The sequence below is a fragment of the Phyllostomus discolor genome, chromosome 2 (assembly GCF_004126475.2).
Source record: "Phyllostomus discolor isolate MPI-MPIP mPhyDis1 chromosome 2, mPhyDis1.pri.v3, whole genome shotgun sequence".
NCBI lineage: Eukaryota > Metazoa > Chordata > Mammalia > Chiroptera > Phyllostomidae > Phyllostomus > Phyllostomus discolor.
This window is the reverse complement of record NC_040904.2, coordinates 169132939-169144832: the sequence shown is the minus strand read 5'-3', so window position 1 is coordinate 169144832 and position 11894 is coordinate 169132939.

Genomic DNA, 11894 nt, shown 5'->3' with positions numbered 1-11894 from the left:
GGACATGAGGCTTTTTGGAGGGGTAAAGAAAATACTCTAAAATTAGATAGTGGTGATGGTTCAGCTCCAGCAACTGGCTTACTGAGAAGGATATAGGCTGGAAGAAATGAGGATGGACCCCTTTCCCCACCTCAAGCCTTAGAATGAACTAACATTGTCCACCCACATCAGGATGACCCAGAAAAGTGCCAGCCCAGACAGGGCAGAGATTGCATCTGTGTAAAAGCCAGTTATGAGCAATGGATCCTATTTTATGTATGTGCCCAAGTCCACCTTCCTCTTTGTTTCCTCAACCCATCTATGCTGATTAGTCTTCATTTGCCTCACATCCAGTCTCAGCCCATTATCTATCCTTTTCCACCCTTACTGTGCTTGTAAAAGGTTGACATTCACCAATGCATCTCCTAGGTTCTCTTGCTTTTTGGAGTCCAGTTAGGTTTGACCAGTGAGAGGCACAAAAGGTAAGATTGAAGGGTGAAAAGAAAAGATTGGGATATATCTGCTTCTGGTCTTCCTCTGCAGCCCCACTCAATCCCTCTCCACCTTGTGACCCTGGCAGTGATTTCATTGCTCTACAGTCATAGCTCTGGTCGGCACTCCCCTCTTTCACATCTCCAGAAAAGAGGTGATTATCAGAGAACTAAGATAATCTGACAAGAACTTAAAATTATTTCATTACATAAAATATAGATCCTCCTAGGTCAAAAGTTTAGAAAGAGTTGAATGCCCAGACTTAGCCCACTCACCCCAAACTACTAAAAACAAACCTTCTGTTAGGTAAATCAGACTGATTGACCCATTGTTATGGGGGAGACCACACACTAGAGAAACTGTGGGGCATCTCACCCCACACAAAGGGAAAGATAGAGTTAGGATAGATTGAAGTTTGGGGGGAAGTAAAGGTAGGTAAATCAGTGTTTTGATAAGCGTCAAGCAAAACAAGGCTGGGTAAGGTGGTCAGCGTTGACATCCAAACTGCAAAGTAGACCCAGGGTCTTGTTTCCTTAGAAAAGGAAGTGAAGATTGATGTGAAATGTTGTGTGTGGAAACCCCTTACCTGAAGCTTTGCACCTGGCTGTCAATCCGGATTGCTTCTCTACCGCAGTCACTTAGACCTCCAGGCAAGGGTGGGTTGTGTCATTCCTACTAATATCATTTCGAACAGCAATTTAAATCAAATTACTTAAATTTATGGTAGTCTCTGGTTGTAGAGAACAGTTTCTCGGTGAGTAAGAAACCAATAGTCACCAGGGTTGTTATGACACTTTACAATTGCAATGCGTCCTTGGGTGAAATAATGTTTCCTGTTTACTTTGCAGCTGGCTTTCTCTGTCTTTTATTCCACTCTGATGAATGGTAGGGCAGATTTTTTTACAGTCCTAGCTATTTTTACTTTCTCATTACCTTGATTAACTTTACTGGACATTGTAGCATAAGCAAGAAATAAACTTTTGTAAGATTGAGCTGCTGATATCCTGGTATTGTGTTTTCTTTTCTTTCCTTTTCTTTCTTTCTTTCTTCCTTCTTTCTTTCTTTCTTTCTTTCTTTCTTTCTTTCTTTCTTTCTTTCTTTCTTTCTTTCTTTCTTCTTTCTTTCTTTCTTTCTTCTTTTTCCTTCCTTCCTTCCTTCCTCCTTCCTTTCTTCCTTTCCTTCCTTCCTTCCTTCCTTTTTCTTTCTTCTTGTCTGTTTTTTTTTTTTTTTCAGAACATAACCCTAGGGCTATGCGGAGTCTAGACATTTTTGTTTTAATTAAATTCCCATAAAATTGAGGTATGGCTTAGGGCCCGGTGGAACAGGTGGCAGAAAGCACACTGTTATTCTGGTGGATGAAAGGTGTTCGCCATATATTGCCAGTGCAAACATTTAGTAAAAATTGGCCTCTGAGCTAATTGGAAGGCACATCAAGTTCCTATTATTTTGTAGCCTTAGAAGAAGAGGTTGGAAAATAGAATGTTTATAGCCTGTGTTGGTTGCTGATGACTATGTTTGGCAAGGTATTATCAGAAATAGATGAGCTCAGAAAAAAACTGGCCAGTTTGCAAGCAGGAAAGGGAATAGAGAATGTCCACAAATTTGGGAAATGGTTTGCAAAAGCAACCATTTCCGAGGCTCAAGCAGTAAAAAGTAGCACTGAGAAATGCTCTGAAAACAAAGTCTAATCAAAACTCAGCCCTACCTTGGCTGGTGTGGCTCAGTGGATTGAGTGCTAGACTGTGAACCAAAGGATCGCCAGTTCGATTCTCAGTCAGGGCATGTGCCTAGGTTGCAGGCCAAGTCCCCACTATGGGCTGTGCAAGAGGTAACCACACATTGATGTTTCTCTCTCTTTCTCTTTGTCTTCCCCTCTCTCTAAAAATAAATAAACAAAATATTTTTTAAAAAGTTATATCTCACCCTGGCTGGCATAGCTCAGTGGATTGAGCGCAGGCTGTGAACCAAAGTGTCTCAGGTTCGATTCCCAGTCAGGGTACATGCCTGGGTTGCAGGCCATGACCCCCAGCAACCGCACATTGATGTTTCTCTCTCTTTCTATCTCCCTCTCTTCTCTCTCTAAAAATAAATAAACAAAATCTTAAAAAAATAAAAAAATAAAAAATAAAAAGTTATATCTCATTAGTATAAAAAGCAAACATTAAAAAAATCAAACAAATAAACTCAGCCCTGTAGCAAGAATCAAATCAAGGCAAAGCCATTAGACTTAAATTGTTAAAAATTTCTGTATGTGTTAAGGTGGTGCCTGCTGTATCTTTTTAACTGGACAAAATAGCTCAGGGTAAATGAACTAAAGGTGTGGCGTTCCCAACTAAGATAGCCCCAAAGTAATTGCAATTGAGAGCATGAGAGCAAGAGCGGGAGAGGAAGAGAGGGAGAGAGGCAACAAAGCAAGAAATGTAAAAAATCAGGAAGCATAATTAAAGAAAAATGAAAATATGATCATTCGAAAAATGTGTAAACAAATGTTTATAGCAGCATTATTCATAGTAGTCAAAATGTGAAAACAATGCAAATATCCATCATCAGTTGGATAAATAAAATACAATATATTCATACTGTGGAATATTATTTGTCAATAAAAAGAAATTAAGTACAGATATGTGCTGCAACATAGATAAACTGTGAAAACATTATAGTGAGTGAAAGAAACCAGTGACAAAGAACCTAACAGTGTACGATTCTATTAAGATGAAATGTCTAGAATAGGTAAATCCATAGAGACAGAAAGCAGATTTTTGTATTTGCCTATTGCTGAGAGCAGAGCGGGTAGGATGGCAGAAGATGGGAGGAATAGGGAGTGCCTGTTAATGAGTATAGAGTTTCTTTTTAGGGTGATGAAAATGTTCTGTAATTTGGGGTGATGGTTGTACAACTCTATGAATATACTAAAAACCATTGAATTGTATACTTTAAATGGTATTCATTCTATGGTATATTAATTGTATATCAAAAGTAAACTTGAATTTTAAAAAAAAGAGTATGTCCAGGAAAAACTGTGGGTGTGACTACTGGCATATAAAATTCCCTGGAATCAGATGAGAATATTACTAAATTTTTGAGACAGTTAAACTCTTACAGGGATCAATGACTTAGAAAAATAAAAATTGACTTCCCAGGCTTTGAAACACTTGGCTCTAACCTTCTATGAGTAGGAAGTGGGCTAGGAAAATTTCTTCACCTCTAAAGAAGATATACTGGCAAATTCCCACTTTTGATGAGGCTTAAGTGAATGTCAGAAAAAGAAGAAGGGCTGCGGAGACAAGGGGATTATGGTGAGGATGTAGAGAAATCAGAACCCTGTGCATTAGCGTGCATGGATGTACAGTGGTGCAGCTGCTGTGGAAAACAGTTTGGCAGTTTCTCAAAAGGTTAAACACAGAATCACCACATAACCCAGGAATTCCACTCCTAGGTGTATATCCAAAAGAACTGAAAGCAGGAACTCAGATATTTGTATACCCATGTTTAATGCACAATAGCCAAAGGGTGAAAATAACCAGTATCTATCAACAAATAAATGGATAAACAAAATGTGATATACACAAACAATAAAATATTATTGAACCATAAAAAGGAATGAAAATGTTATTAGGTGTTACGACATAAATGGACCTAGACAACATTATGCTTAGTGAAATAAGCCAGACACAGAGTGACAAATACTATATTGCTCCACTCATACAAGGTATCCGGCATAGGCAAATTTAGAGAGACAGAAAGCAGAATAGAGGTTCCAGGGACTGAGGGGAGGGAGATAGGGAGAGTCACTGTTTACTGGTTTACAGAGATTTTGTCAGGGGATATTGAAAAAGCTTTGGGTATGGAGAGTGGTGATGATTACACAACATGTATTTAATGTCACTGAATTGTACACTTATGAATTATTAAGATGCTAAATATTATTATTCATATTTTATTGTGATAACCCCTCCCTCCAAATACCATGCTTTCTCTAGCATCTATGTTACTATTTCCTCCATACAGATAGGCAAACTCAGTCTTTGGAAAACAGCATTCTCAAGTTCACACATCTAGGAGGGGCAGCAGTGGGATTCATATCTAGTTATGGATTCAAGCCTTTTCTTAGTCTGACGCTGCACTAAATCATTATTCCCTTCTTTGCTGTACCACTTTTTGATAGGACTTCTGATGTTAGATTGTAGTTTCCTGTTGGTCTGTTCACCTGGCTTGACTGTGCACTTCTTAGAAGAAGGAAAAGATTTCTCTGTCATTGAATGCTTGATGGTTATCTCAGGGTCTGACACATGGAGTCTTCTGGAAGCTGAAGGAATTGCTAGGGATAGGCCAAGACTCAGCTGAGGGCTTGGTCTCAAAAGAAAGAGGCTGTGATGGGTTCTACTGAGTGGCCCAGCAAGCCTTAGGTGCTGGGGTGCAGGGACGAGAGCACCCAGTGTCTGCTCTCAGGAAGCTTCAGTCCAGTGGGCCAAGAAGAGTCACACATGTGCTTAGAGAGCACACAAGTTACCATGGAGGAAGTGGTGCTCGATCTGAGTCTTGATTAAAAAAAAAAAGGATTATCCAGCCGTAGAAGAGCAGGAGACAATTTTCCAAGCAGAAAACAGCATATGTGAAGGCATAGAGGTATAAGATTGTGACAGGCTCTAGGAATAATTCTTTGTGGTTGAGATATGGAGTAAAGAGGAGAGGAGGGGAGATGTGCTGGGAGGTGGGAAAAGTCCTCATCATGAAGGGCCACAAAAATTTGGGACTTCATGCTGATAGGAAGCCACTGTAGGGCTTTTAGAAGAGAGCATGGAGCACAGATCCCAGAAACAGGGACTGAAAGCTGGGTCAGACAGTCTCAGGAAGCTGCTGTCTGAGAACCACTGCAGGGGTCAGAGATGGATTCTGGGAGCCAGACTGAGAGAGTAGGCAGAAACTAGATGCTATCATGGGGCATAGATTCCAAGACTGGGATCCTGGAGAACCTGCAAAGCCTCTAACATGAGGAAACCTTAAAGCAGCAATGCATGTCCCCTTATTACAAGAGGCAGGACAAGATGGAGCCAACCATTTGGTCCCCGAGATCTTTCCTGATGTACTTCTCTGTGCCCAATCCTCTGTACCTATTCTGCACCCAGTGTAATCTTTTTCTTCTCCCATTGAACTACATTGAGATTTTGAGTGATCATTAATTCAACAATTATTCATCATCCTACATGAACCTATCACTTTGATAGAGTGCTTGGCAGAGACCTATAACTGGTATTGGAATGGAGGTACCTGTCTTCCTCATAGCCTGGGCTGGGTGTGCTGACAAGTTTAAGGTATTGTGGGATTGTGTAGGCACCTCATCCTACCAAGCAAGCTAGAAAAAAGGTACATAGAAGAAATCAATATTTATATTGGTTTAAAACATAATAATTTTGAGTTTTGTTAGTGAAAACTGATAGAAAATTGGTAGTTTCATGTGGCTCAGACTCTGCAAGTCACTTTTTTATGGACCTCAGACATGCATAATGGCATTAATCAGTCACATCCCCATTGGTCCATAGAGGCCATCTTTTGTCTACTGTTTTCCCATCTTTCCCTGCGAACACCAGGGAACTTGAACACTGTGAGTAACTTTCATCTGCATACATGCCCTCTGCATCATGCCCTTTCTTCCTCTTCAAAAATAACACCTATCTTGAATGTCATATATATCATTCCCTTGCTTCTTTTTAAATTGTTGTATCAAATGTAAAAGTATCCTAGTCAAGATATTATTTAGTTTTAGTTACTTTGAACTTTATAAATAAGATATAGTGCTGTATGTATGTGACATTGAGACTTGCTTTTTTTAATTCATGATTTTATTCCTCAAATGAACTGTAGTTCATTGGTTTTTCATTGCTGTAAAATAATATCCCATGGTGTGATATACCCACTGAAAGGCACTTTCTGGTTACGTTACTTAATCTCCAAAACAATCCTACACATGGGCATTTAATATTCATCCTCACTTTGAGAATAAATTAATTAATAGCATGAAGTACTCAGGCTTGAGTCTCCACTCCACCATTTTCTAGGCAAGCCTCTTAAGGTGGAGGCTTAACCAATAAGCCTCAGTTTCTTCTTTAGTAAAATTTGAATTAAAAAAATAAAAAGGCCCTGGCTGGTGTGGCTCAGTGGATTGAGTGCTGGCCTGTGAACCAAAGGGTTGCTGGTTCGATTCCCAGTCAGGGCAAATGCCTGGGTTGTGGGCCAGGTCCCCGGTGGGGGGCCTGGGAGAGGAAACCACACATCAATGTTTCTCTCCCTCTCTTTTGCCCTCTCTTCCCTCGCTATAAAAATAAAATATTTAAAAAAAATTTTTTAAAAACACCTACCTCTGGAAATTGTAGTGATTACCCTCAGTGTAGTACCTGGCATGTGGTAAGCACTAAATGATGTGAGTTCTGCTACATTTCATTACCAAGCAAGCTAACTGAGGCATGAACAGGTTAAGGAACTTGCTGGAGACCACACAGCTTATGTAGTCTTGTGCCACATAATGACATTTAGGTCAACGATGGACAAAATGTACCATGGTGGTCTCATAGGATTGTAATGAAGCTGAAAAATCCCTATCCTGAGTGATGTCACAGCTGTCCTACCTTCACAGTGCCTTGAAGCACACAAACATCATTCTGTGACTATCACTGGGTTGTGCTGCCACAACCTTAGTTAATCTTTAAACTTCTTCTGACCTTCTTGTATTGTCTCTAACTTGTTCCCTGACAAAAGCAGTCTGAACTCACCAAGAAAAAGCAGAAATTCCAGCACTAGTTAAGACTGCTGACAGGAATCAAATAAGAAACACAAGAACTACTGGTGGTTCATGCCTGAAAAATCCAAGATGGCACCTGAAACCTTGTACCAAACAACCTTTTGATGAGCTTTTCTTCATTACTATACAAAAAGTCATGCCCAAAGGTGGGGGTTTAAAATTAAAATGAGACATGCAATATGTGGCTAGGCACATTCCAAGGCACGTTTGGGAACTGCTCATGCTCCCTTAGAAATTTGAAAACTCTCTACCATTCCTTCCTCAGAATCCCCACCCCTGGACTAGCCTATAAGCTCTAGACCCTTTATTTATTTAATTAGTTAATTTATTATGTATTGCTTGATTTGAGACAGAGAGAGAGAGAGAGAGAGAAGCATTGACTTGTTGTTCCACTTATTTATGCACTCACTGGTTGCTTCTTGTATGTGCCCTGAGCTAAGATGCACCCCACAACCTTGGTGTGTCCCGATGGCATTCTAACTGCTGGTGGCAGCAAGAAGGGCACCAGGTGTTAGACTGGTGGAGTCAGAATGGACCTTGATTCAGCAACCTCAGTATTTGAGTTCTGTCTAGGGAAGAATTCAGAGCCAAGACCAACTACAAGAGAATGCTTATTAAAAAAGTCACAGAGGTAGAAGAAGTGAGCCTAGAAGACATGAGTTCAGGAAACAAAGTATGGAGGCCAAAGAAAGGGTCCTGGGAGCTCAGGAAAGAGGATGATAAGGGTACAAGAGGAGGAGGAGGGGGAGGAGAAAGGGAAGCAGAAGGGGAGGGGGAAGGAAAGGAAGAAGAGAGGAGAGGGGAAAGGCCCGGGCTTGCTCCTGGGAGGGAGAGCACACTGGGTCCTCAGTCCTAAGGGCTTTTAAGGGCAGGGATTTTAAGGGCAGATCTCAAAAGAATATTCATCAGCTTTCCAGGTGTGTCCTTTCGAGATCGTGGTCTACACTGATTGGTCTGCACCAGGGAAACTGGTCCTCAGGTCAGCCTTGCATCACTTGTCTGGTGGAGTTGTTTTTCTGCACCTGGAGCTAAAACACTACTGGAGCCTTAAGTATCAGATGCAAGTCAGAACCCTATTTTCCTGGGGGCTTAATGCTTAAGGGCTATTCTTGTTTGTTCCCTCTCTAAGGGGGTCTAACCTGCATGACTAGCAACATACCAGGAAAGAAAAGGTCAGGGGAGGGTCCAAACCACAGGGTCAGCAATGTGCTCTTACCAGATCAAAGGCCTGGAGAGAGTCCGCCTAGGGCCTGCCAATAGTGTGTGGGATCTTGCCCTCATGTAGGAAAGATTTCACAACACGAGTCCAGGTGACTATGAAGATGCATTTATTAAAGCTGGGGCAGTGGAACAAGGAAGGGCTTAGCATAGAAGAAGCAACTTGAGAGCCTAGGAGGGACTGCCTTAGCTCACTGGGGAGTCAGAGAAAAGGGGGCCTTGGCGACAGGTTCAGGGGATTATCCTGGGGTGAGCTGCTGTTGTCCATTGCTCCCCTGGTTGCAAGTCTTGTGGGGACCCTTAAGGTTTAGAAGTTGTATGTCCATGGGGGAAGAGAGGGAAGGGAAAGGGTGGGCTCCCCAGAGGGGGAGGGTACACTGGGTCCTTTGTCTTGAGGCTTTTTTCTCTTGCTGGTGGGAATTTTAGGGAAGCATCTCAGTAGAAGTACTCGTCAGGTTTCCAGGCGTGCCCTTTTAGAGTCATGGTCTCCACTGATTGGTCAGGGCCAGGGCACAGGGTCATTCGTCTTTGCAGCTGGTCCTTGTGTTTCCCACCTGGTTTTGCTGCTTTTCTGAAATACGACTGAGGCCTAGATGGTGTCTCTAGGGAGATGACCTGTATCTGGCTATAAATTGCTTGGCCATTTTTTGTTCATCTCTCTGTCTCAGTTTCCCTATTCTACTTGTCCTGGCTTACTGGCCTGTCTCAATGCTAGGGGATAAAAGGTCACCCTAGGGAAGAGGTCCTTATTTTCCCAGTTTTTCCCATTGCTAGGCATGCAAGGCTTTCGGCCCTGTTGACAGTCTGTCCCTGGCCCATCTTTCTTGTTCTGCCCATGCCTAACTGCCTACCACATAACCAACTGAGCTTCCAGCCAGGTCTCCCCTCCCCCACCCTTTGATACTTTCCTAGCTCCCCAGGACTGGGAAGAGGAATCATTAGCATTTGAGTATCCTTCTCCATTCTTTGGTCAAGGAATGAAGTTTCTGACGTGCTTTTCCAAATACTGTCCCATCCTATTGATGTGAGTGACACCAGGCGGACCAACCACCATCTGGGGTCTCTGACCCACAGGGGTGGTGACATAATAATTGCCTGCAGCATTCAGGACAGTGACGTGCTATGTGGGTTTGTGTTTTAGGAGCTGTGGGGGAACGGAACTTGTCACCGCAACATATATCTATTGGGCATAAGGATTATTTTGGGCTGGTTAATTTTCAGAAACAGCAGACACGAAAGAAGAAGTTACCCATTGTGACATGCATTTGCATTTGTAAGGGAAATTTCCGTTTGTAAGGTGTCTCGCTAGGAAGAGGGAGATAACTTTCTCGAAACTCTTATCCGTGCAGAAGACAAAAACTGAAATCTGTATTACCACCCTGAAGGGGTTCTTCTTGATAATCTCCCACAACTGACTCCCCTCACCACCTCTCCCCTCCACATCTTTTTTTTTTTTTTTTGTCTTCAATGAAGATGGTATTTACAGGAGTGGCTTCACCATTTTGGGGAGTTACTGTTTTCCTGGGTTGCTCCCATGTATACAGGAATATACATGCTCTTTAACTTTTGTTTTTCTCCTGTTAATCTGTCATTTATTACAGGTTTGTCTTAGTCAACAATCCAGAAAGGCAGAGGGAAAATTATTTTTCCTCCCCTACAGAGCAACAAGCTCTGCCATACAGCTTGGGTGTGGAGTGGGCTATACCATCTAGGTTTGTTAAGTACACACTACGATCACACAAGGATGACACTGCCTAACGCAGTTCTCAGACATATCCCGTTAAGTGGCACAGGACTGTAATGGCACACCAGAACTTGAGCCTATCTGCACAACTACAAGATCATGCTTTTTCCTCTCAGACCAGAAGTGCTTTCCATAAACAGCTAGTAACAGCTAGTCTGAGCAATTACTGGTACTGTTGATTATGAACTTCTCTTCAGTAAATATTGTAGTGAACTCTGTGATAGCCTTTTACATGTATTTTTGTTTGCTTGTGTGTGTGTGTCTGTGTTTCAAGAAGAAAGAGTGCTTTTTTAACATGCAATCCACCAGTCTCTCCCCCACAAGAAAGAAGGAATGTTCTCTTGCTTGCTTAAATTGCCTCCAATACAAGTGGTAGGTAAGTACTAAACATTTCTTTTTGGAGCAATTTTTGAGAGAAAACATGTTTTCAAATTTTGAGAAGAGATTTTTATACTCCACATATTTCCTTTTTTGGATCTTTCTATTTAGGGATTGGCTTAACAATAAAGTCCCTTCATCTGGAGCAGAGGGGTTGTGGACCATGAGCGCCACATCTCCTGAGATTTTCAGTCTCTTTCAAGGGGAAATACAAAGAAAGCAGAAGGAAATAAAAAAGAATACAGCTTATTTTTGGCTTGCAATTCCATGATAGGCTACAGTAGATTGGAGATACTGGAAGAAAATCCGTCATTTACCAAAACTTAAGGAGTGCTTTTCCCCTTGAGAAAAACAAAACAGTTGGTTGCTGGAAATGTATCCTTGAAATAGGTATCTTAATATTTGGTTCCTTTTGTTGCCTGTTGACCAGATACCGCACTTTAAAAAATTATATCGATATGTGATTTTGCCAAATTTCCAGTAAGAGTGTATACAACTTTGGAAGTTTCAAGTTATATGTTTAGGACCTAGGGATAACTCCCCAATTCCCTAAGAAACAGATGACTCAGAGGATTGATTTGTGATCACTTGTTCTTTTAAAATTAAAGACCTCCAGAACTAGATCTAACCAAAGGTCAATATTTTTTTAAAGGTTTATTCCCCTACCTATTTCTAAAGACTATAGTTTCTTTGAGTGAAATTAAGGCAAGTCTCAGCAACGCCATCATTGTTGATGAGGGGACAGGAAATGAATTTTCCAATCAGTGTCTATTTTCCACTTTGATTTCCTTACCTGCTCCACTTTAGACATACCTGCAAGGACTTGACCATCTCCTCAGAAATACATTTGCAGTCGAGGAGATTTGACCTCTGTGTGAACTGAGTGTCCACCTTGAGAAGATTGGGTTGTAGACAGAAGGCTAAGGCCACTATTCGGTCAATACAGGGAAAAAGACACTGTTTTCAGAAAATGGTGACTTGGTAACTGAGTCTCCGATTGGCAGGATGTTTGTTATTTTGGGATCTTGATCTTCTGGAAGAATGTAGTGCCATATTTTTCAAACCTTGCTGTGTAGGGCCCTAGGTTGAGGCAGCTTCTCATGGGCCATGGTGGAGAGAGGAAGCAGGTGGAGAGAGGTGGTGAGGATTAGCTCTGCCAGTCAGCACAGTTTTTATCTCCTCTGTAGATTGGGCTCTACAGCAGATATGTTTAATGTGATCAGATAATAAAAGTTGAACTTCCCAGAACTCCTTTCAGGGAAAGTACTGTAAGTGGCTAGAAAGAAT